The sequence below is a fragment of the Anolis carolinensis genome, chromosome 1 (assembly GCF_035594765.1).
Source record: "Anolis carolinensis isolate JA03-04 chromosome 1, rAnoCar3.1.pri, whole genome shotgun sequence".
Taxonomy (NCBI): Eukaryota; Metazoa; Chordata; class Lepidosauria; order Squamata; family Dactyloidae; genus Anolis; species Anolis carolinensis.
Window position 1 is genome coordinate 125,851,477 of NC_085841.1, and position 26,026 is coordinate 125,877,502.

A 26,026-nucleotide genomic window follows, 5' to 3' on the forward strand; every position below is an offset into this window, starting at 1 on the left:
CTAAGCGAACGAACCCAAAGGGTGCTCACCAATGCGTCGTCTTCATCATGGAAAGAAGTGACAAGTGGAGTGCCGCAGGGCTCCGTCCTGGGCCCGGTTCTGTTCAACATCTTTATTAACGACTTAGACGAAGGGTTAGAAGGCACGATCATCAAGTTTGCAGACGACACAAAACTGGGAGGGATAGCTAACACTCCAGAAGACAGGAGCAGAATTCAAAACGATCTTGACAGACTAGAGAGATGGGCCAAAACTAACAAAATGAAGTTCAACAGGGACAAATGCAAGATACTTCACTTCGGCAGAAAAAATGGAAATCAAAGATACAGAATGGGGGACGCCTGGCTTGACAGCAGTGTGTGCGAAAAAGACCTTGGAGTCCTCGTGGACAACAAGTTAAACATGAGCCAACAATGTGATGCGGCTGCTAAAAAAGCCAATGGGATTCTGGCCTGCATCAATAGGGGAATAGTGTCTAGATCCAGGGAAGTTATGCTCCCCCTCTATTCTGCCTTGGTCAGACCACACCTGGAATACTGTGTCCAATTTTGGGCACCACAGTTGAAGGGAGATGTTGACAAGCTGGAAAGCGTCCAGAGGAGGGCGACTAAAATGATTAAGGGTCTGGAGAACAAGCCCTATGAGGAGCGGCTTAAAGAGCTGGGCATGTTTAGTCTGCAGAAGAGAAGGCTGAGAGGAGACATGATCACCATGTACAAATATGTGAGGGGAAGTCATAGGGAGGAGGGAGCAAGCTTGTTTTCTGCTGCCCTGCAGACTAGGACACGGAACAATGGCTTCAAACTACAGGAAAGGAGATTCCACCTGAACATCAGGAAGAACTTCCTCACTGTGAGAGCTGTTCGACAGTGGAACTCTCTCCCCGGGGCCGTGGTGGAGGCTCCTTCTTTGGAGGCTTTTAAGCAGAGGCTGGATGGCCATCTGTCGGGGGTGCTTTGAATGTGATTTCCTGCTTCTTAGCAGGGGGTTGGACTAGATGGCCCATGTGGTCTCTTCCAACTCTACTATTCTATGATTCTATGATTCTATATTGAGAAGGTAGCTTTGAAATAAATATCGGACCCATGGTAATGGTAATACAAGAGCAGTAGAAAAAGAACACTAAGATAGACAAAGTTACAAAGTGACCCACCACTTAGTTTCTATCTTGTAGATCAACAGGTAAAGCTTTGCACTGTACTGGATCAACATATCATCTGCTAATGCTATCAGGTTTTGAGAAATATGAAGAACTATTGGCATAAAGTTTGCAAGGATATTGGTGGGCAACATACTCTCAAATTAATTTCTTTTTTATATGTGCTTAACTTCAGCCTTCATCTGAAGCCTGTACCTTTAAAAAATGTCTATTCTCACAATCCAAATTTTGGAGTACCTTCCTTGCCTGAATATACTGTTCTCTTTATCTTATTTCTCATGTATATTGTAGAACTGTGGTCAGTTACTGATAATGTGTTTTTAACAGTCAACTAACTTAACATATGTAAGTGATTACACTATAAATAGAATTAAAAGCCATTAAAAAAAAACAGCAGCAGCAAATACGAACAACACCACACTATATTACAAACCCTTTCCCCATAAGCAATTAGATTTCATAGCCTGTCGAAACAAAGCAAAATAAGACCTTTTTTCCTGCTTCCCAAAAAACACCATGGAGGTTATACTCAAAACTATTGGCATAATTCTAAGCACCTTATGCATGTAAATTCAATAGTGTGTATCACTGAATACATACATAAAAGATATGTATTAAAATATACAAGTGAATAAATTGTGTGTGTGGGACAGTCCATTGTTGGCTTTTTGCTGGTTGAGTATATTGTGGAATACTAATTTGTATTAGAAAGAAAATTGTAGACATATAGGTGCTTCAGAACTATGTTCTTCTAATTTGAGACTTCACTGAAATCAGTGGGCCTTTACTGTAGCATATTAAATTTATAGTTCAAATTAGTCTAGACTAGTGGTTCTCAACCTGTGGGTCCCCAGGTGTTTTGGCCTACAACTCCCAGAAACCCCAGCCAATTTACCAGCTGTTAGGATTTCTGGGAGTTAAAGGCCAAAACATCTGGGGAACCACAGGTTGAGAACCACTGGTCTAGACCAATTGAATCATTAGTAACTAATAAATCAAAACTTATGAAAGTTCTATCAATTTGATAGGCCTACTATTCCTTGCCTAAGTTAAATCTTATGAAATTCATAGGGGTGCCATAATTTGAAAGGCAACTGGGTACTTCAAGGCTGGAAGAAGAATATAATTCCCCATCTCTCATCCAATGATTTTAATTCCAAACATATATCTCCAAATGTATGCTTTTTAGACATATGGTGAGCTTATATTAATGTACAGGTGCAGCCCATGATTGAATCCTTTGTGTTCTTTTCTCCCCTACTTCATTTATCTTTTTGTATATCAGATTAGAATTTGTGAGAATTGTAAATCTTAAATTACAGAGTCTCCACATTTACAGGAGTTTAATCAATATGAGAGGTATTTACAGAACTCAAACTTGTGATATGTGTGTGTGAGAGAGTGTGTGTCTCTCACACACTGGTGATAAAGCACTGGATGTTGGCAGTATCTCATACTATACTTACAAAGCTTAATAATAGGAGAATGTTTTAAAACCAGAACATATATGCTTGTAAGGTGGACTACAAACTGCTTCTCATATGTTTCATTCCTGTTGGGAGATTTAGACAGGAGTGATATGTACTGGTGAGGATAAGTTACAAATTGCAATACATAAATATGGAGATAGAGAGCAGCTCAGTACTAGTGTCAATTTAAATCTAATTTTACTTGTGCTGAAGTTTAGACCAATTTCTTGCCATTCACTTTAAAAGATCTGAAAAAAGGAGTAATTGTATGTTACTTTCTCCCCATGTCACACTGCTTGCTAATATGGAAGTAAAATGGCATGCATGTGGGTTTTAATGTATAAGGGACCCTTAATTGAGAGTAAATTATTGGAAATTAATGGGATTTTCTTCGTGTAAATATGGTCAGGAGCAGACAATTGGAAATAACTGCACCCAGTCTCTGGACACGTATGCTTTTTGGAAATAAATGGCAATCATATCCATTTGGCAAATGTGAATCTCCATGAACATGTAGAGATCACCATTTGAAAATCACTAGTCTAGAAAAGCATGACCTTGTTAGAAGTCAACTCTTTGAACAAGTGATATTCATAAGCACTCATGTCATGGCACACTGGTAACTCAGCTCTTAAACTGAAGAACCATGTCTTTAAACTGCCAAGGATAAAGACATGCCACTACAAAATATATATTTGGTTAGCAAATGATAGTTGTTTCTTTGCTATTGTAATGGTAAATGCCCAAAAGATAGACACTTCCTTGAAACCTCTTAGTTTAAAATACTGTATACATTCAGAGATTACAAAAACAGTCTTCTTTGAAAAATAACATCTTGTTTACTCATAAACATCTTGCATTAATTCACCATACAGGCACATTTCTTATTAAAGTTCAGTTATACGTGTAGATAGGATGTAGTTTCTCTCTGTGTTGGGTACACAGGGTAACATTCTTAATCTTTAAGTATAGTTGTACTCACTGAAGTCCAAAAGTCATACTTCTCTACTGAAGTCCAAACAGTAACATGCATCCACCTTCGCTGAGGTCTGATGAAAACATGCATCCACCTCCACTGAGGTGTAAAGCAGATATGAATACTAAGTGGAGTCTTGAATCTGAACATAGTAGAATCACATGTCTACAACCCCTCCCACACCAGAGAGGTACAGCCAAACTGGCAAATCAACATACACATAGAATACAGTCTAGAAAATATATACATTAACAAATAAATAATGAAAGACTTGAGTGGTTGCTATTTCCAACACAGACTACGTTACTTCTTGGGATTCATTCTCCAATTTCTTTTCAACTGATGACTTTCTCACACAATATAGTTGTTGCATGATTGCACTGGGTAGTTCTGTGCTTGCTTGTTCTTAATCACATTACAATGTGACTTTCCCATTGGTGCATTGCATTTTCATCATTATTGCATTACATTTAGAGCTCCAACATCAGTGCTGTTCAACTACTGTTTCTAGTGCGATCATTTAACTCTGCTGTATTCTGGTTGTCATGTGGTCTGAGTGTGCATGGTTTTCCTCTTCTCTCCCTCCCTATCTTCAAGCAGAGTGACATCATGTGGCTTTCCTTTGTTTTCTGGTTTTTATCTCCTAAATTCTGTTTTGCTGTATCTATGAAATTGCACTGCATGGCGGGGGGATAGGGTGTCACCAATATGCTGCAATTATAACACTGGTCTCCATTTTCAATAGGCATTGAAACTGCAATTATGAAATTGTGGTATAAAAAGAAGGAAAAAATTAAACAGTGCAGATGTGCTATGTAGAGCAGACAGAAGTGAAAAAGCGGAGTTGAGAGAGGCAATGCAAAAGACTGGTTGTGGGACTGTATATCACTGAAGTGGCACCATAGCACTATTGAAGAGAAGGTGTGAAAGTGATTGTTGTCATACGAGTATGTTTCCTTTTGTTTAAACAATATGAATGCTGCAAGACAATAAGCTGGTGTAATGAAGTCCTTAAAAAGAAGGGACAGAGTAAAGAGAAATGCATGTGGCAGCACCTTTAAGACTGGTTTTAAGCAAGCATTAGTTTTCATGGTTATAAACCCACTTTTTCAGATGCAGTACAGAGTGGTATTAAAGCCTCAGGCAGAACTGTTATCAAAAAAGGATCCATCTTCTTCTCTGAATAGAATCACTAAGAGCCTAGCCTTTCCTGGAAGAACCTGAAAGAAGATCAACTCCCTCTACACTCTCTGCTTTGAGCTTTTTCGAATGACTGGATGGGGAAATGGTGGGGGATGTCAGGGGCAATTGGGGAAACATTGATGCCTTCCCCTCCTCTTGGAATGAGTCTCAAATTATCCATGGGCCATATCAAAATCCATAATTTTGACCCCAAAACCGGCTCTTGACTTATACATGAGGTCAATTTAAACATGAGTATATGATGAATTTTAATGACAAAAATGAAAGGCTTTAGTAGACAACAACTCATCGAAACTTGCAGTATGAGCCAGGCTTTGGACCAAGAGTGGGAACCATGTGCCTATCCAGATGTGGTTGTATCACAACTTTCAGAAGCCCTGGCCAGTATATCCAATGGTAAGGTACACTGGGAGTTGTAATCCAACAACATCTGGAGGCTCACATGCTTCCCACATTTAGTTTAGACAATTTAGACAGAATTGGTTTTGCTTTGCCCTTTCTGGACATTGCTACTTATGAGCAAATATTGGCAGACAAGCAGAAAAATATTTCTTGGAAATTAACAAAAAAGAAACCACTGTTTTGGAGCATCATTAGTGCTACCGAAACCAGCTGGGTAGAATTTTTTTTTTAATGCAGCAATTAGCTATACTTTTTAACTTGAGTGTTTTAATGCAAATTGTTAGCTAATCAAGCTGGAAAATTGAAAAAAGGTATATAAAAATTGTTTACAACTAATATTATGAACAAATATTGTGGTTAGTACTGTATCTGCTTTAGAGCTATAATAAAATAAGCACTGAAATCAACATTGCATCAATTTAGATATAATCGTACTAATTGCTAGCTAATCAGACTGAGAAAATTGAACCAGGCTTGAAGAACAATGTTATAGATGTGCTACTAACTTAGTGCAAGTAGCTGAGCATTTAATGATTTTTTTAAAGATAAAATAGTTTATTTTAAATCATGTATTTATACCTTAGATTAAAAGAAGAGACTCAGTACTGTATTTTAAATAACCATTGTAAACCAGGACCTACACAATCAAATGCTATGGAATTACAGGCAATACAAAATTGGCTTGAGACATGGATGAATAAAGCCCATGGCATTTACTTCTGTCTGCTGGATTGAGCCATGGGCATTTCATTAAAAATGTAAAACTGGGCAAATACATAAAGCTCACTGAAATAAATAGCTCGGTTTATCAAGCTGGCTGTAGTCAGCAGCTCGATGTATTTTGACATCCTCAACACAGCAGGGACTTAACTAGAACTGTGCTAGCCTGGCTCAAAGGCTTGTGAACTTTTCAAGAAGTTCAAAACAAAATAGCTTGAACATTCATAAGACAGGGGGAGATTGACTCACTGCTTCTCTTCTGCAAACTCTGCTTTATTGGAGATTTCACATGCTGCGATGCAGTGCAATCATGTGTAAACTATAGAGCCCTTTGGATATAAATTTGATGGATATGGAGGTGGTCCCCTCCTAAGAAAGTGTGGAACCAAAGTTTTCAAAAATGAAACAGGTAGGCTATCCAGATGCAACAGAGAACAAAATTCTACAACCTTCAGTTATTACATACACACAGAGATGGATGGTCCCCATCTAACCCTAAAGAATGTTGTAGAAATAAAGAAACAACTGAAAGGGTGAGATTGGTATCCTTTTTTTAAGGATAGAAAGCCTCCAAAACATGTGCAATGAAGAGACCATGAGAGGATCCATTCAGCAAATGTTGCCACCATTGCTGGTTCCTTGATCCTGTTGCTGTATTCGTGAGACTACTGGACACATCTATCTCCTTGTAGTCTTGGGCCTATGAAGCTAGTTCAGTATCTTTGCCAGCAATTGCTATCTACCTTACCCATAGCATTTGAAAGAGCTGGCAGATAGATTAGACTCCAGCTGAGACAGGGACAACACCATCCAATACGTAATTCAATTTGATTTCAGGTCTGGTTGTCACACACAGATAGCTTGAGTTACTTTGGTAGAAGGCCTATGCTGGGAACGGGACAAGTGGAGTTTGTGGATGACACACAACTTTATTATTCCTTTCCACCAAATCCAAGAAAATTGTTTCAGTCTCAAACCAGTTGCTGTTGTCCATAATGGGAGGAGGAGCAAACTGAAACTGAATCCTGGTAAGACAGAGATACTTCTTTTCAGTTGAAAGGCTGATCAGGGAACAGAGATTCAGTCTGAGCTGTGTGGTGTTGCAGTCCCTTTGAAGACACAGGTTCATAGCTTGGATGTACTCCTAGATTCAAGCTGGAAGTTTAATTTTTAAGTGGCTAAGAATGTATTTACAATTATGTCTTGTGCACCAGCTTTTTCTCAAGACATCAGATCTGTTCATAGTGACATATATGTTCGTTACATCCTATTTGGATCACTATAATGCATTCTCTGTGAAGCTGTCTTTGAAGAGCATTCAGAGACTCCAGCTGCAGCCAGATTGTTAAGTGGAGGTGACTACAACTTCCTTGTTGCAATAGGTCAACTAGCTGCTGCTTTGTTTCTGAGCACAATTCAAAGGACTAGTTTGACCTTTACAGCTCTAAATTACTCAAGTCTACGTTAAGAACCATATTCTCTTGTATGAACTTGCTTGTGTTTTGAGATCTTCTCAAGAGTTTCTTCTCTTTATCCTACCACTTTCTCAGGTGCATCTGAAAGGAACATGATTAACACTCCATTTGGTGACTCGTCCCAAGCTCTAGAACGTCATTATTAGATTGATTAAATTGGCACTTTTCTTGAAATCTTCTTGCTTGCATGTGAAGACCTATTTTGTTTTGACAGACCTATTTTGTTGAAGATTGATTGCTTCAGGGGAATAATGTACTGGATTTTGTAGTTGTTGTTTCCCTATAAATGGTTTATGAGAGCTATGGTTCTTTAATTGTTGCAAATTATCTTGAGTCCTGAAGTGGGAAAAATGGGATATAAATAAGTAATTACTAGTAGTATTAGTGACAACAACAACAGCATTTGATCAATCTGAAAGCTCTCAAGATAGCATAAGATCATGTGCTTAATAATCCTAAAGGGATACCTAATTTAATTCTAAATGAATGAAACATAGCTAGGAATCTTAAAAAGGCTAAAGTATTTTTTGAGAAAAAAGGATGTCTAGGCATGAAGAACTAGATATTTTGGGAAACTGAATCTTGATTAGCATGAAGGCAGAAGAAGTAGAATTTAGCCATTAGGCTAAATATTGGTACTACTGGAGTATGGCTACTACACTTTTAAATGGGGCCCTTTTACACCACATCATTATAGTGCTATGATTCCATTTTAATGGTGGTGATTGCATCCTAGGGAGTCTTAGACTTTGTAGTCTGGTGAGATACCTGAGGATTTCTCTGCTGAGAAGTCTAAATGAGCTCACCTCTTTAAACAACATTCCAGTATTTCACTGGATGTTACCATAGCAGTTAAAGTGGAATTATAGTGCTAAAACTGTTTAGTGTAAAAGGGTTGCAGGGCCAGAGTGCCAGGACTTTTCACTTAGTAGGGATATTGATGACATCTCCCAGGCCTCTTCATGCTCCCCTGGTCCCTCTGTGCTTAATTATAATCTTCAAAGTAGCTGGAAGGAAAATGAAATTTCCTAGCAACAATATATAATTGTGTGCTGCCTTGGTTGTTATACAGATATTTTATGGTAGCTGCAATTTGCATCATCATGGACACCTATGACTTTACAAAGGCATTTTCCTATTGCTAGATATGGCTTTTGTAAGTAGATCAACATAAATATCTGTATTTTTAGATTCTCTTTGGGGGAGAATGTGATGGTCATGATTACCTCATTTCCTTCAAAATATATAATTGTCCTACAAAGTATAGGAAAATAACTAGTAACTCGATTTTCTATCTTTTTAAATTTTGTGAACATGCCTTCTCCAGGGGTGGCTGTGTACAGCTTGCTCTTTTTCACACCTTATGTGGTTTTGTGCTTCAACCTCCCATGCCTATACCAAACCTTGGCTGACTTCACAGAGCAGAATTCAGGATAATTGCTCTGCTGTTTGTTTTCCCAATGAGTCTACTGATATCCTATGCAGCGCTAATAATTAGTACTCAAATGGATATGTTGCCTATTCATCCAGAAAATGAAACTTTAGGCTGTAATCCTAATTACATTAAGCAGCCAGTAAATTCTGGTGTACACAGAAAGACTGACTTCCAAGTACATATGCACAATTAGAATAGAGTTCAAATGAAGCTTCATCCTCCTTGACCAAACACTGAAACCGGACATCTTATGGAATTCCGTATAAGGCGATGGAAAAAGAGAGTAGGGACACTTAAATGAGAACATCACTCTAACCTTCAAAATGGAACATGTTAGTGTGTTCTTAGGCACTATCTTCTCAGAATCAAACTTCATTTGACTTTTGATGGATTTGCCATTGTAGGAAAAGCACCTCCTCAAACACTTAGAAACAAATGCAATCATGGCTAATAATCAACAGGGATTTACCAAAAACAAGTCATGCCAGACTAATCTGATCTCTTTTTTCGATAGAGTTACAAGTTGGGTCGATACAGGGAATGCCGTGGATGTAGCGTACCTGGATTTCAATAAGGCCTTCGACAAAGTCCCTCATGACCTTCTGTAGTAACTAGTAAAATGTGGGCTAGACAAAACTACGGTTACGTGGAGGGCTCTGTCCTGGGCCCGGTTCTGTTCAACATCTTTATTAACGACTTAGACAAAGGGTTAAAAAGCACGATTATCAAGTTTGCAGATGACATCAAACTGGGAGGGATAGCTAACACTCCAGAAGACAGGAGCAGAATTCAAAACGATCTTAACAGACTAGAGAGAAGGGCCAAAACTAACAAAATGAAGTTCAACGGGGACAAATGCAAGATACTTCACTTCGGCAGAAAAAATGGAATGCAAAGATACAGAATGGGGGACACCTGGCTCAACAGCAGTACGTGTGAAAAAGATCTTGGAGTCCTCATGGACAACAAGTTAAACATGAGCCAACAATGTGATGTGGCAGCTAAAAAAGCCAACGGGATTTTGGCCTTCATCAATAGGAGTATAGTGTCTAGATCCAGGGAAGTCATGCTCCCCCTCTATTCTGCCTTGGTCAGACCACACCTGGAATAATGTGTCCAATTCTGGCCACCGTAGTTGAAGGGAGATGTTGACAAGCTGGAATGTGTCCAGAGGAGAGCAACTAAAATGATTAAAGGTCTGGAGAACAAGCCCTATGAGGAGCGGCTTAAAGAACTGGGCATGTTTAGCCTGCAGAAGAGAAGGTTGAGAGGAGACATGATAGCCATGTAGAAATATGTGAGGGGAAGTCATAAGGAGGAGGGAGCAAGCTTGTTTTCTGCTGCCCTGGAGACTAGGACACGGAACAATGGCTACAAACTACAGGAAAGGAAATTTCACCTGAACATCAGGAAGAACTTCCTCACTGTGAGAGCTGTTTGGCAGTGGAATTCCCTCCCCCGGCCTATGGTGGAGGCTCCTTCTTTGGAGGCTTTTAAGCAGAGGCTGGATGGCCATCTGTCGGGGGTGCTTTGAATGTGATTTCCTGCTTCTTAGCAGGGGGTTGGACTGGATGGCCCATGAGTTGTCTTCCAACTCTACTATTCTATGATTCTATTATTCTAATTACCAGGCCATCCAGTTGTACCCTTCTGTTACCTACTTGTACCCTTCTGTTACCATGTCAACCTCTCCCTTACAAACTCTTCTATACACCCAAATCCTTTCCAAATAATCCAGGTAGAATTCAGGGAAGCATGAGTGCTCAAACAGGAGAGAGAAGAAAACAAGTGCCCATTGAAGAAATGTAATGCATTTTATATAACACTGGCATTTGTCTAGTTTTTATACTTGTGACTGGATGTGAATTGAGACTACAATTTACAATTTTCATCTGAAACACATGCAAGATCCTAAGGCTACAAGAGAAGTAACAGCATATTTACTTTTTGTTTAGTTTGCTCTGATTTCATAGTTTAACTTGGAAGTTAAGGAGAAATCCTTTTTTCCTGACTGCAAGAGATTTTGTCTAAATTATAATTCAGAAAATGGTGGAAAGTGAGGGGAAGTAAAATCATGCTAAATATTAAAAGAGAGCACAGCCTACATAATCATCTGACTGGAGAGCATGAACTCAAGGAAGGTCACCTTCTCATTTAGCACACATTAGCATTTGGTCTTGCCCCAGCTATTGCACTAGGTAATTGAATTGTCTAATTTGCAAGCAAGCTTGTTTTAGCCATTGTTTCCATCTCTCAATATTGAATGATACTTAACTCCCATACGAGTAATTTGAAGTGAAAGTTTATCTTTCCCCTGCGTAGAGCACAAGCCCAGGCACTTTCTAATGAGTAAATAAACCATCCAACACTTTAATCATTATTGCTGTACACCTTGAAGCTGCTATGTAAACTACATAAACACTTCTATGCTCTGCTACATATGTCACTTTCATTTGCTACAGGATCTACTTACTTAGATTGGCATCCAAAAAAAACAAACATGCATTTCCTTTCAGCTGGCATGAAAAAACTATTAACGCTACAATTCTCTGACTACTACAAACTTGCATAATTATGATGAGTTCCCATTAACTTAAGAAAAAGCAAGGAGAAAGTAAAATTTCAATGCTAACTTGATTACTCCAGGGAAAGTTGAAAACAGCAATGCTGGTGGAATACAACTGGGCACGCTGCATTAGTAGCATTGCCAACTGAAGGATTATAGTATGTTTCTTCTTTTTTACATTCAGGCCATTTTATGACTTGTGTTTAGCTGCCATATGTGATTTTATTTCTGCAACCTCCAGCCAAAGCAGATTAATGGCTTTCTAAAGGTGTATTATTAAGTGAAAAGCAGAGATAAAACACCCAGTAAAATACCACTAATTAGTACTCATTAGGAGACAACAGTGATGGACTGAACACATAATAACTAAAGAAAAAAATTACAAGGCGTCACTCCTTGATTAACAGAGACACTGTCAAAGGTTAAGCTATTATGTTTGTTTTACATTTTTCTTTTTTTTTTAAACCTGGATTGCATTTCTCTAGGAAATGTGGCATTGTGCAAATTGAGTAACCACACTTATTCAACACCCTTGCAATACAATTCGTAGTACTTTAACTATTAGCAACTTGTCAATGATCCTTGCATACTTCTGGGAAGATGTTGAAATGATAATAATGTATCAATGGTACAATTAAATGAAGTGTAATACTTTATGACAGATTAGGAAATTATCTATTTTATTTTGGAAAATTGTATGTATAAGCCTGATTCCTGAAATCTATTTTTTTCCTCAAGGAAGGATAACCTTTGTTCAAGGTTTTTACATAGCTATAGGCTTAGCCATATGAAGGCAATGATTGTATGGAAGGAAAAAGGGCCACACATATCTGTGGTTGAAACTTCCAGTTGTGAGAGATTCAGGTGCATCTATATTACAAATCACTTCAACACCACTTTTAGCTGCCATGGCTAAATGCTATGGAATCATGGGACCTGTAGTTTTACAAGGTCTTTAGACTTCTATTTATTTTATTTCATCAAAGGGGAAAAATTAAGCAGTTTCTGGTATCTTACTACTGAAATCCATGGGTAGTACATGGAGATTTCAGTGGTGAGATATTAGAAACTGCTTAGATTTCTCCCAGTGAAATAATGTTATATGTGCACGATAATGTAATATGTGCCCATGGAGAAATGTTTCACATTCTGCATATTCACTCTTGGTACCTGTTGCAAAATGTTTACAACTTGAATTTTACTGATATGGGCAATATGGGCTTACCATGTTTCAGGAGCTTTTACTGCACTGGCAGGTTCTGATGGTTAACATGCATCAGATAGTAGTGTGAATGTGTCCTGATTCCAATGCATATCTCAAAACCTAGCGTGGAATATGACATGCTTTAATAACACAATTCTGCAAAATCAGATGTAATTGTGCATTTCCTTTTATTTACATGGTCATTGTGAAAATTTAATTGCAATTTTGGGGCAATGTGAAGTTCTGCAGATACAGACGGTAGTGAGAAGCAAAGTGATTGAATTCCTGATATTTATCTTGTGCAGAGCTTTTGTTATTGTGGGATTAAATCATTTGGAGTTGTAGTTCAACACATTTAGCAGAGAAGGCACTGATTCTGAGAATGTAATTGCACTGAATATCAGAAGAGGCACTCATTATGACATAACTGTTCTATCACTGACTATGCCAACTTGAACTACAGAGGTCAAAAATTTCCACACAAAAAAAAACCTTTAGTATGGAAAATTAGAATGTGGTTGGGAAAATAGCCTGGAGCCTACCCCACAAACCTTCATGAGATCTATTATGAGCACAGTGAAAGTAGACCTTTGTTAAGAGCAAGGTTGTTAAATTATATGTATGTTTACTCAGCAGTCCATTGGAGCTGACCTGTTAGCTAATATGTGTTTATTAGGGGTGTGTGATTTTTTCGTAAGTCTGATCAAATTGATTAAATTCATACTTACAACATGATATTCAACATGAGTGCAGGGCCTGCACCAAAAACATACGAATTGAAACTTACTCAATACATTTTTGTTTGAATTCTGTAAATCTCAGAAGCCTCCCAAAATCAGTTTCATTTTCAGCACAAGGAAACAAAGCAAAGCCAAAAAAGGCAATCGTTCCTGTTTAAATTAATGGCCTTAGGAGAGGGAAGCAGCAGGGAGAAAGCGGAGTTCACTGGGAAAGAAAGCAAAGAATTCTCGGAAATGTAGTTAGTGAAGGCGACGAGGCCTATGCCAGATAATTTAAAAGGCCCTGCACTAAACTACATTTCCCAGAATTCTGCTCAGCATCAGAAAACCCCAATCAGGAGAGGGGAGAGATTTGTCCCTTCATAGCAGCAGCCAGCCAGAGATGCAATAAATTGTTGAATCTGCAAAGAGGAGAACTGACTGATACTTCTAGTAAATATGTCTCTGTGTTGGGTTGGGAAGAAATCCCTAAAGGGAAGTTCTAATGGTTAATATGAAAGACATTCAATGAGATAACTGTTGTGGCTTTTTAAAAAAAATGTTTTTTGTCAAAACTTGTTTACAAATTCCCTAAAATCAGTAGATGTATGAATAGTTCTGAAAGTTGGAGGGAATGGTCCGCTGTTATACATCCATTGTATAGAAAATTCAAGGAGATAGCTCTTGAAGTTTCTTTAAAACAAAATTTTGTTTATAAAAACTTTGAACATTCTCCAAAAATCCATAGATAAGTGAAACATTATGACACTTGATAGGTTAACTGTGGTAAATGTATTATACTATTGTAGCTTGGTCACCCCAACAGCCATAAAATGAGGGAGAAAGGAGCCCTTGAAGTTTTCCCACTTGCACAATTACTAAAACAAAAAAGTAATTAAATGTTATTACTCTTGTTATGGTAACGAAGATTTTACTAACTATACTTTAAAAATGAAATGCCAGCTCCTCCTAATTTTGCAATGACTTTTGAAACATTTTATCAGTCATGGGCATTGATTTTATATGAATGCCCAACCAACCAACCAATCACACAACATATGGATATGTTAGGAAAACCAACTGATCATTTAAATAGAATTTTAGAAATATTTAAGAAGATTTCCGTTTAAATCTGATGGAAATTTAAGTCTCAGATCTTTGTTCCGATCTCCTGTAGCTCTACTTAGCCCTCCAGACCAGGCTTTTGAATTTAATGTGGGGTAGCAGGGGAGACTGCCATAGATTTGCCCTATACATGTAATAGTTCCCGAATCCTGTACAGACTTGTCTGCTACTTATGTCTGAGTAGACATGGATTGCAGTAGTTGTAAAAACTTGTTCAATGAGATATTATGGAAAGAGGAGAGAAGGCAGTATTTGAATTCCACTAAAGCTGGTGGAAAAGCTGCTATCAAAGTATTACATTCATTGCAAAACAATTGGATACAATTGGATAAATGTTAGCTAAACAAACACACAGCATCCAGCAAACATAGAAACAGGCTCACAGAAGTTATAAATGGCATTAAGTTTTACTTCTGTACACTGTGCTGCTCCTTTGAATTTCACAAATTAAGCAAGGTCAGATTAGGTCTGGCTATGGATTACCCATAGAAACCCCAAAATGACTGCAGATTGTGGTGATAGTATCTTCTAAATGACCTCTCAAACTGCCCTTTTCTTTCCAAATAAATTTTGTGACCAGAAAGCCACTTTCAAAAGACTTCTCACAGGTGGCTTTTTAACATGTGCATCACAAAAGCAAAGTGTGTCCTGCTGCTCCCATTGTACCTTTGCTGAGAAGAGCTGCAGACCAAACCAGGGCTCCTAGTGAAAAGGAGTTGACTCTGTTCGGTAATGATGACCTCTCAACTCAATTTAACACCTTAAATAAGATGACATTAAATTGTGAAACAACAGAAACTACTCAAAGGAGATAAAAACACAGATTTTTCTTGTTCTTCTGGGTACAATCCTACTGTGGTTTGTGATCCTTAGTGTCAAGCTATACCATCACATTGTTTCAGAATTGCAGTTGCTAATATAATGCAGCCTTCCCACTTCTGAATGCATGTTGTGTGTGTATGTGTTGCTTCCTTGAAACTGCTCCTTTATATGGCTGCCAAAGTTAAAACAGGCAATGTTTACTGTACCTTTAATTGTTGCATAGAAGATGAAATGCAACCAGGGAATTCCAGCAGATGTGGCTTATCTCATTGCATGGAAAGCAATACTGGCTAAACTTCCTTTCTCTACTCAACCCTTGAAGCCTGAAGGCCTTACCCACAACATCACATGTGTACTTCTGAGTTCTTCCTGCAGCATGAAGTATACCATTCTTTGCCTCTATGTGCTATAAACTGGATAAACATTGCAGTATCTACACAAGAAGATTAATAAATACAAAACTGATATCAGAAATTTAACTTTCCTGGATATACAATAAGGCATGTACAAGCTGTGGTCCTTGAACAAATACATTACAGAGTAAGCCTAGAAAGGGAAATGTCTGAATTGAATTGCATTCACAAACTAATTAGAAGAAGCATGGGCAGTGTCAAGAGTCAGACGCCAGTTAACAAACAAAACAGAGTTTATTCCGAAGATAAGCCAAAAATAACATAAACACAGAAGGTATCCTTGAAACACTTTACTTATCAGTGTTTCAAGAGTAGTTTGGACAAAAATAACTCAAAAACAAGCCACGCTATTTTCCCATGCTGGCATTCAATAAAAACTAAAAGACGCTTCAATTCAGCTTTGGAGAACAAATAGAGTTAACTGCTCGAAAATATGCAAAATAAACAAAGGCTTGAAACCTTCCAGAAGCTGCAGAGTAAAACACTGAAAGTGCAAAAGCCTCTCTTGGCTTCAAACCATTTCTGAAAACAGACAGCCGGCTCTGCGGACTTAAAGGGACAGTTCCCAAAAGAAAAACAGCAAACTGGCTTGAAAACAAACAAACTAGAAGAGCAGTAAAACTGCTTCCACGGTGCAAATAAAGCCGGGAGCTTCAAAGGGATGATGAATAGCCGTCGTCAGGAGAACCCAAGGTCAGGTCAGGAGGCAGCAGCAAATTCCGAAAGGCAAACCAGTAGTCAGAAGCCGGGAGTAGTCGTCAGTCAGAGGGCGTAGACAGAAGCCAGGTCAAATTCAATCCAAAGTCCGAAGAGGGTGCAGTCATCCAAACCAGGTCCACGATAAGACACAGCGAGAGCCAAGCCAGATGGTATCAGCAGCTAGAAATAGTAATCAGAATGCAGTCCAGGGAAACCCACACAGTTCCATCCCTCTGCTGCAGAGCAGTCCCAGATAACTTACATCCGAATCACAGTCCAAGTCCAGTCTTCACGGAAACACAGAGATCCCAATGGCGCCTCAGCAACACCTTGCCACATGCAAAGTGCAGTGGCCAAACATTCCCATTTTATTCCCCTTCCTCCTGGGTGACCAAACACTCACACCCAAACACCAGGTGTCCCAAATCTACTCAGAGTCCGAACTCCACACAGCTAGAGCTCGTGGATCCGGAGTACCTAGCAATTCGTCGGAATCCCAATCCTCCTGCCCACACTTAGCCCCATGAACACTTAAAGAACCATCCTCCCTTCTCCAAGCATCCCAAGTGGGATCAGCTCCTGCAGAAACCCCAGGTTCAATAGTATCCATAGGCCCCAAATCCCCAGACATCTCCGGTGGCTGTGCCCATTCAGTGCCCACTTCCCCAGCCACCACCTGTTCCTCAGCATCCATTTCCCCAAACTCCCCATCTGAATCTTCCTCAGAAGATCCCCCATATAGCTCTCTAAGTCGCTTCCTGCGCAACTCCTCCAGTGAACCCTCATCACAAGGGTTTTTTCTTCCTCTTCGAATCCCATCACCATCAACCATAATCCCCGAAGGCGCAGTCACAACAGGCAGAGACAGTGGCTTCATAACACATTATATATATCCTCACTATTGTGCCTATAGCAAAAGCAATCTTCTCAGAGAGAGCTTTGAACCCAGACAGACTGACTTTTGATTAGTAGAAGGTTTCCCGCATCAACACAACAGTATGGGGTGATTATGGGACTATGAGCATTTCACTATTTCACTAAATATTTCCTCCAACCCTAACTCAACCCTAGTTCTTCCTATCTTATGGGATGTGGCAGAGCAAGCATCTTACACTGCATTGAATTCCAGCTTTCTGAAAACAACTCATACATTAAAGTATAGGAATACCTTCAGTTTTAATCAGAAAACCGTGAGATAAGCCATATTAAGAGAGAAATCTGATGAATTAATAGATTAATAAATTAAATGACTAAATATAGCTAAGCTATGTGGCTTTCAGGCCAATAAAGAGTGAATCCACTCTTGTCCTTAATCTGAACTTTCAAGGAGCTTTCAAAGGGCTAAGCGTATCCCCAAAATAGGTCCAGTACTCCTTGGATGTTACCAGCCATCACTGACAGCTGCAGAGCACAGATGATGTTTTCATGCCTAGTAGGAATAGATTCACAGGCTCACAGAATTTTCATATCTTAAGCAGCTGTGTTAATTAGAAAAAATTATCTGATACTTATATTAAAATACATATATTAAAAATAATACTATACCCTGTTCTGTAACTTTTAAGGTAGTAGAGGCAGGTCCTCTTTTATATCTGGTTGTTTTGTTGATGCTGGAACAAGAGGAAGAGGAAGAGAAGAAAAGGGGGAAGAGGAAGATAAAGGTATTTATTAAGCGTTTCCTTGTTTTCTTGTCATTAAGTATTTTTGGTATTGTTCCATTATCCAGGCAGAGGCCACAAAGGGGGCACTAGACAGAGATGGATAGTCCATTTTCGGAGGGGGAAAGGGGGGGGGGGATTGAAGGAGTTAAACCATTTCCCTCTGTTTTCCAGTTATTACCTCCACTCATATCACTGCCATCGAAACAACCATATAGTTTATGATATGGGAAGATGTGTGTGTGTGGTGGGGAAATAACCAGTGAAAATGGGAGAAATTGTTTTCCTCCTTCAACTCCCTCCCCCCAAAATGGACGACCCTTCTCTGTCTAGGCTCCCTTTTGGAGTCCGCCAAGATAATGGAACAGTACCATATTTTTTAAATTTCAAATTTGCACATTTAACAAAAATAATATCAACACACACACACACACACACACACACACACACATACATATACATATACAATGTTTCCAGTGCACCCTGTATCAGCAGATCTCAAAGTGGGTACACTGAAAAGTAAATGGTTAAAAACAACTTTAAATTAAGTCTTTATATTTTTAATTGATTATTCTCCACCCTAGGAACTCTTGATACTGGGTTCACTGGGAAAACTAACTAAATCATATTATCTTATGTGGTCAAAACAAACAAGCAATCTAAAATATTGGAAATCATATAATGATAAAACCAACATCAGTCAAACTCAAATTAGTGGCTGTCAAATCCCTAATTTTTCTTCTGTATTAGAGGCAATGTGTTGGCTGGGTAAGGCCTAAATGCTGTGTAAAACACAAATGCATATATACTCACATTTGCTCACAGTTGCACCACTTGTGACTTGGTAGACAATTGTATATTTATTTTGTCATATTTAATAATGTGAAACATGCATGATTTCATTAAAGAACCAAATATACATAAACATTTTTCTTCAAATAAATGACCTCCCCAATATGAAACAATAGGAAACTAAAATTGGTGGCCATTTATTTCTGGAGAAAAAGGTGAATTTTTTATTTGCCTCTTTTTTCTCTCCTTTCCTTCTGAACCATATGTGGAAGTAACAAGGAGTAGCCAGCCTTAGTAGATTCCAAGTAAACAGGCATAGTACACACAGAAAAAAGCATTGGGGTGAATTATCCAAATCCTGCCAGATATCGAAAATCAGCAGTCTGCTGTAGCTTTAGAAGAGCAGATCAACTCAAATTGACAGGTTTGATGTTTTCCCCTTTGTCTGAGCCAATTTGTGAAACCTAGCAACAAGCAGTATTAAATGAAGGAGAGAAATGTACATAAATATTCCATGATAGGCCTTGACAATTTATTTATTTATTTATTTTTAATATTTATAGCTTCTGTATGGGTAGCAGATTTTTAAAATGTCTCATTATGTGATGAGTTGGGTTCATAAGCTAAATTAGCCTGGAATCTAAAATTCTTTTTAATCCTACAAAAATAGTGGGAATTGATCAATGAGAGCAATAATATTTTCATAGAAAGCAAAGAACATCAATTAGAACATCATGAAATTCTTCCCATAAATGAAAAACACAAAATCAGAACTAGCTCAACTGTTTATATGTTTCAAAAGTGCAGATGAACTCTGGAGTTTTAGGAAGTTTTGGGGCATTTCCTGACTTTGGGCAACTCAGAGCAAGGTAACATTAAGCGGTTTTGCTGGGCATGTTCGGTAACTTGGCCTTGTGTGTCACACAGACACTTAGAACTCTGTTCACTCCTGTACATTAGGCCCATGTAGAATAGGATTTCGTGTCAACACATTCCCCCCTCCTTAATAGATGGATTAAAAAGCTGCATTTTAGCAGCCCAGAACAAAAAAAAAAGAAAAAGAAAAAAAAAGAGTCAATATGATGCAGAGATTTTGATTTCAGACTGGGTTCAAATGTCTTCACACAGCCATGAAAATGATAGGTCAGCCAGGGGCCAAGTACCATCTTTCAAGCTTAACACCTTGTTAGGTTTTTTTGCACTAATAATATTGTTGGAGAGGCTTTTAATATTGAATATGCTGGAACTTGTTCAAGTAGAAACAAAAATAAAATTATATCAATTATAATAATCAAGAATTTTTATAATCAAGAAAATATAATTGCATTTAACCTATGAAATCAGTTAAAGTATGCAGTACATCTTCCTCTCCTCCTCCCCTCATTATTTTCAATATAATTTTCAATTAAATGTAACAGATCTTCTGGAGAGGCCCTGCTTTTGGTCCCACCTCTGTTGCAGGTGCGACTGATGGGGACGAGAGGCAGGGCCTTCTCAGTGGTGGCCCTTGGCTATAGAACAGTCTGATCTCACTGGGAAGGGAGTTCCATAGCCGAGGGGCCACCACTGAGAAGGCCTAGTTTTATAGAAAATGGTTGAATTCCATTTGAATTCTGATGAATTCTGAATTCTGTTGAATTCTGAATCTGGATTAATGGGTCAGAGCTCCTCTGAAATGAATTGAAAGTGAATTGGAACACTCTTAAAGATTTACTAGCAGTATGAATTAAGAAGTCCACAAATACCAAGGGTGAGAGGAGATGCCATCTTGTGACAGTCTGCTTTGGCTTCTAATCACAGTAATTGTTTTCACTTTTTGAGTGTTTTTGAGGAAGGATGTTGAAGCACTATATTGCTAGGCTGAGCAAGTTATTTTTATCCATTCTCTCCCATCAAAAGTATATTGTTTTGAAGGGCATAGCTGTGTTATTGAGTTTTTGCATTGAATCAATGTAGACACCATAAAGTACTTCTTTCTTTGCCTTCATAGGTTCCATATTCATCAACCACACCATGGTCTGCTGCACTTTTTCAGGCTCATTTTCTCTTTTCTTCCTCTTTACCATAAAAATCTGAACTATAACAAGCAGCATGTGCCAAGGAAAAGCCTATCACCACAAAACCTAAGGTTTGGAAGCACTAGGATTTGACAGCACTGAAGGAAAAAAATGAGATTTAAAACTCAACTTATTAAAAGCTGCAGAACAACCCAGGAATCAAATAAAGAGTCTTGGTAACAGAAAAAGACTTAAAACTGTCTTTCATTCATCATACCCCCCCAGTCTCTGTGCTCTTCTGAAGGTTTGCAGCTTTCTGATCCAATGATATATGCTATTTTAATAACAAAAATAAGTAGGAGGGCAGGAGTAAGAGTACATAAAACATCCCTTCTCCAGATGTGAATATTCAACTTCTACAAAAAAAAGTGATGCACCTGATTTTTTCCTGATTGCTTACCCAAGTTTCCTTTTATGCTGTAAGTGATTTTCCAAACAACTATTCATAAAAAAAATATAAGGATGGAACTTTTGAATGAGAGCTAATGGTGATGTGATAGGAAAATCAGTGGCAAAATAAGCCAGCTAGGAGGCCAGTTCCAGCTGGCTAATCTCTTTTTGGATAGAGTGAGCAAACAAGAGATTACCCATGTAGACTCCAGAATGCATGCTGCTTTGCAAGGGATCTCATAATCTGTAGGGGTCAGAAGTTGAGAAGTAATGTGTGCACTGTGCACACTTGGGAATAACATCAGGCTCAGCTATTGACACAGGAAGAGGGAAACACCTGTTAAGAACCTAATTTGCAAGGAAAGAGGGTTTTCCTGATTGATGGTAAGATTGTATGAATTGCCATTTTTCTGTGAGCTGGAGCTGAGAAAAGTAGGGCTATTTATAAGATTTTGATTTAAAAGCAAAAATGTAAACAATAGTGGTCAGTGAAGCTGATAAATTTGTCAGAAATTGACAAATGGTTTTGGTTTAATTAGGGAAAAGTTGTTTGTGACACTTCCTAAATCTCTGAAACCCCTTATAAACTTTCTGCAGAAAAACAGAAGATGAATGGGTGATTTTGCATTCTGATAATTGGAATGAACTGGTTTTTGAAAAAAGAGAATATGCTATAATATTTAGATCAGTGATTCTCAACCTGTGGGTCCCCAGGTGTTTTGGCCTACAACTCTCAGCCAGTTTAGGGATTTCTAGAAGTTGAATGCCATAACATTTGGGGACCCACAGGTTGAGAACTACTGATTTAGAAGGAGATATATGTATAACTATATACATATAACAATTGAAATGGCAATTTAATGTTGCTTTTTTCTTTCTCTTTTTCATTGATGTCCATTTCCCTTTTCTTTCTTTTTTGTTGTTCCTGTATTTCCATTCTTAAAATTTTCTAATTTTCATATATATTAAAAAATCTCAAAAAAGTATTATAAAATCAAAATCAAATAAGCACATCTTTTCCTGAATACTGTTCACCATAAAGACTATTCTTACACAAAACACCCTGCATGTTTTCATCTGAAATAATGATAACCTTGATCTTATCATAAGGCAACCCTGTAAATTTCAACCTATTCTATATTTTGCACATAGACACACAAACACACATATTTAAAAATGTGATTGACTTAAAACAATTATATTTGATGGTTCCTTGCACAGCTTGCCCACACAAGCATTTGACAAGCTAATATTTCATGAAAGGATGGGGTAGGGAAGTTACTATGCCTGCACATTTCATCAATTCTGACAAATAAAAAAGTTGCAGTTGTGTATTAATTTGTAATTATAGCCAGCAAAAGCACAAAGATTAACAGATTTGAATTTAAGGTTCCTATTTGAACCTAAATCTAATCAGGAAGGTCCTGCACCATACCAAGTTGAATAGGCCTGTTTTACAAATCAATAAAATCAGAGCCTGAACCAAAATTTGTGGTCAGTTTAAGCTTTTAACATGCACCATCAAACCTCTTCATAACCGCAGGCATTAAAAAGTATTAGGTAGAGCAATGTGCTTTCCCTCAGATCTAATGCATCTGTGAAGGGGGATTCATGGATCCTCTCATAAATGAAATCAGTGGACTTCCAATGCCAAAAAGAAAGTACAATTTTCATTTGATAAAAAAACTCTAAGTTTAGATATCATGAAGGAACAGCACTGCAATGCAATGCATTCATCGACTATCCTTGTTTCTTCATTAAAATAATTGAGATGCTTTCAGATATTTCTGGCTATTGATTTCCATAAGAGAATCAATAAGGGTAAGACTCATATTCAGTGTAGATATACTGTAATGATTTTATGATGTCCATAGTAAATTTTACCATTCAGAATATATGAAAATTTCAATTGATGCAGCTAAATCCAGGGCAATAAAATGAAGTAGGCTGGTTTGGACTTAATCATACATGTTTCTGACTGAACTGGAATAAGATAGGTTAGAATATAATTATCCCAAGTATGTTGGGTGGATCCAAAGATGTGGGCATTAAGATATGTGTGCAAGGAGTGAAAGCCAATAAATGTGCTTTCACAGGGTAAATCTTAAGAAATCACTTTTTGATGCAGTTTTGGACAGGAATGTCTTCAGCACTCACTAATGCTATTGATTAAGGGGAGTGATTATGTAAAGTCATTGAAGTTGCATTATTCCCTCCAGTGATTGCAACATATTGCAAAAGAGCTGTGGCAAGGAGTGAGTGGTTGTTGACCCTGTTTTGTTTGTACCTGCATAGGTCATCTCTCATCAAGTATGCCAGGTTTCCTTGTCTATGTTTTGACTTTGTATCTTTCCCTTTACCCTGCTACTGATCCTGTATCACATCTGATCTCATGCAACATTTCAAGAAATGATTTTCACCATTTTCCATTTGAAGTTCTTTTATAATATTTAGGAAATGTTTTGTTCCCAACATTTCTGTGTTCCTTGAAATTCATAGCTGTGTTTAGCTAGTGGCCATTCTTACTGATTCTGAGACAGTAGAAACTCACGACAAGTAACTGATATATTTCATTAAATAATCTGCTTTGTTTATTTAAGTGACATAGACATAAAAAGCCTTTGAGAATGCTGAGAGCTCCCAAGAAGTTACTCTGGTTGAGGCAATATTGGGGTTGTTGAGCTTAGGAAAAAATGGCTAATGACAGAAGTGTATTAAAACATGCATGGTGTAGACTGAATAGTTCCTCATAATCCAAGAGCCCTGGGTTGCCCCAATGAAGCAAAATTGTGTGATATTTAGAACAGACAAAAGGAAGTCTTTGTGTGAGGTGCCTAATTTGAACGAAGACATTTGCTATGTTCTTGGATGGTTTTAAAAGGGATTAGATACATTCATGATGGGTGAGGCTATTCTTGCTTGCTAGTCACAAAATCCTACTATTATCCAGTATGTCTTTGAATACCATATGCTCCTGAATGCAAACAGGAGTATGCTGAGGTGTTCATGCCATGGTTGTTATGCATTCTTATAGCAGCTAGTTAATCACTGTGTGAACAGAATGTTGAACTAAATATGCCTCACTAACTAGAATAAGCTTGCAAACATGCATATATCCTAGCATCAGTGCTTTCTCATAGCTCAAGACTTATATTATGGTTCTCAGCATGTTTATTGAGAAGGAAGATTCATATAAATGAATGGGTCTGAATCCTAAAGCCTGCTAGGGTTTCAGTCCAATACAATCTAGATTGGCGCGTCAGTCTTGAGATTGGGCTTTTTGTGAGCAATCTTGTTCTCTACCCTCTTCGCTATCACCCCAAACTATAATAACCTTTACTTCCCAAGATGATGTTCTGGATCCGGATGTAAAATATTCTACATAGTGATGTTTCAATAAATTGCGACTTTACCTTAATGAAATGGCCTTTAAAATAATTCCTTCTTGGGTGCTTTCTGTAGAATATAGTTAGCAAGACAAAAGGATTTCACTCTTAAGTGAAGTCCTGGAGCCCAAATGTGCAGTATCCACTGAACGGATGCTCCTTTGTCCTCAGATATAATTGCTACAATGAATTCTGTACATGCAGTCAGGCTGTTCCCTCAAGGGCTTTTCACAAAATTACAGATTTCCCACCTTGCTGACATGTTATGTATGTTTCTAATTTCAGAGCATAAGAAGTATTATATTCTGTTGATATGTGTTCTAAGAATATTGGGATTGGCTAAGTGGGGAGGATGAGAAAGGAGAAGAAGAGACTGGGGTGGTGTGACAGACCAGGAAAAGAGGCAAGGAAGAGCAATTGCTTTCTTTTATTCCATGTAGGGTGTATTAACTTATATATAAAAGGCTATAATTTTGATAGGAAAAGCAATGAGGACTGGTAGCACCCAGTAGAAGAGATGTAGAGAAGCAACGAAGTCTAATGGTGTTGAAAAAGATTATTTTATTCTTCCAATTAGCCCAATGCATTTCAGCCTCGTAATATTTAATGGCCTCCTTCAGGGCAGCTGATAAAGGATAAAAGAAAGAAAGAGGACAATACATAAACAACAAACAATTTAAAAAGAGAAATTACAATTTGCTATATTTAATTATCTATATATATAAAAGAGTGATGGCATCACGGCGACCCACAAAACAACAAAACTACATGCCCCCCAACCTCGAAATTTGACAACACAACCCATCATCCACGCCACTAGGTTGATACAACAAAAAGAAAAGAAAAATAAAGTCCTAATTAAAGAGAGAGAAATAATTGCTTTTATCCAATTGCTGCCAGCTAGAAGGCTAAGTTCCTCCAGCTTGGTCTCCTAGCAACCCAATAAAAAATAATAAAAAACACTAAAAAAAATTAAAAACACTAAAAAATTAATACAAAAATTACTATAATAACAGAAAATAACTAAAAATAATACAAGAAAATAATAAAATATAATAAATAAAAAGATAACTTACGAGAAAATTAATTAAAAAATACAAATACGTCAAATAAAAATTACACAACAATTTTTAACCAACACCACCACCACTTTGCCACAGCAACACGTGGCCGGGCACAGCTAGTATATCTATATATCTTAAACTAAAATGCATGTTAATGGTCTTGATTTTTTAAGCTTGTTAAATAGCTAAACATATAAAAAATAAAATATTCCTTATAATGCAACTTCAAAACCACCTGCAGGGATTCCAAAAAGAGTGTTTTCTGTGGTTGTGCCTGGCAACTATTTCAGAA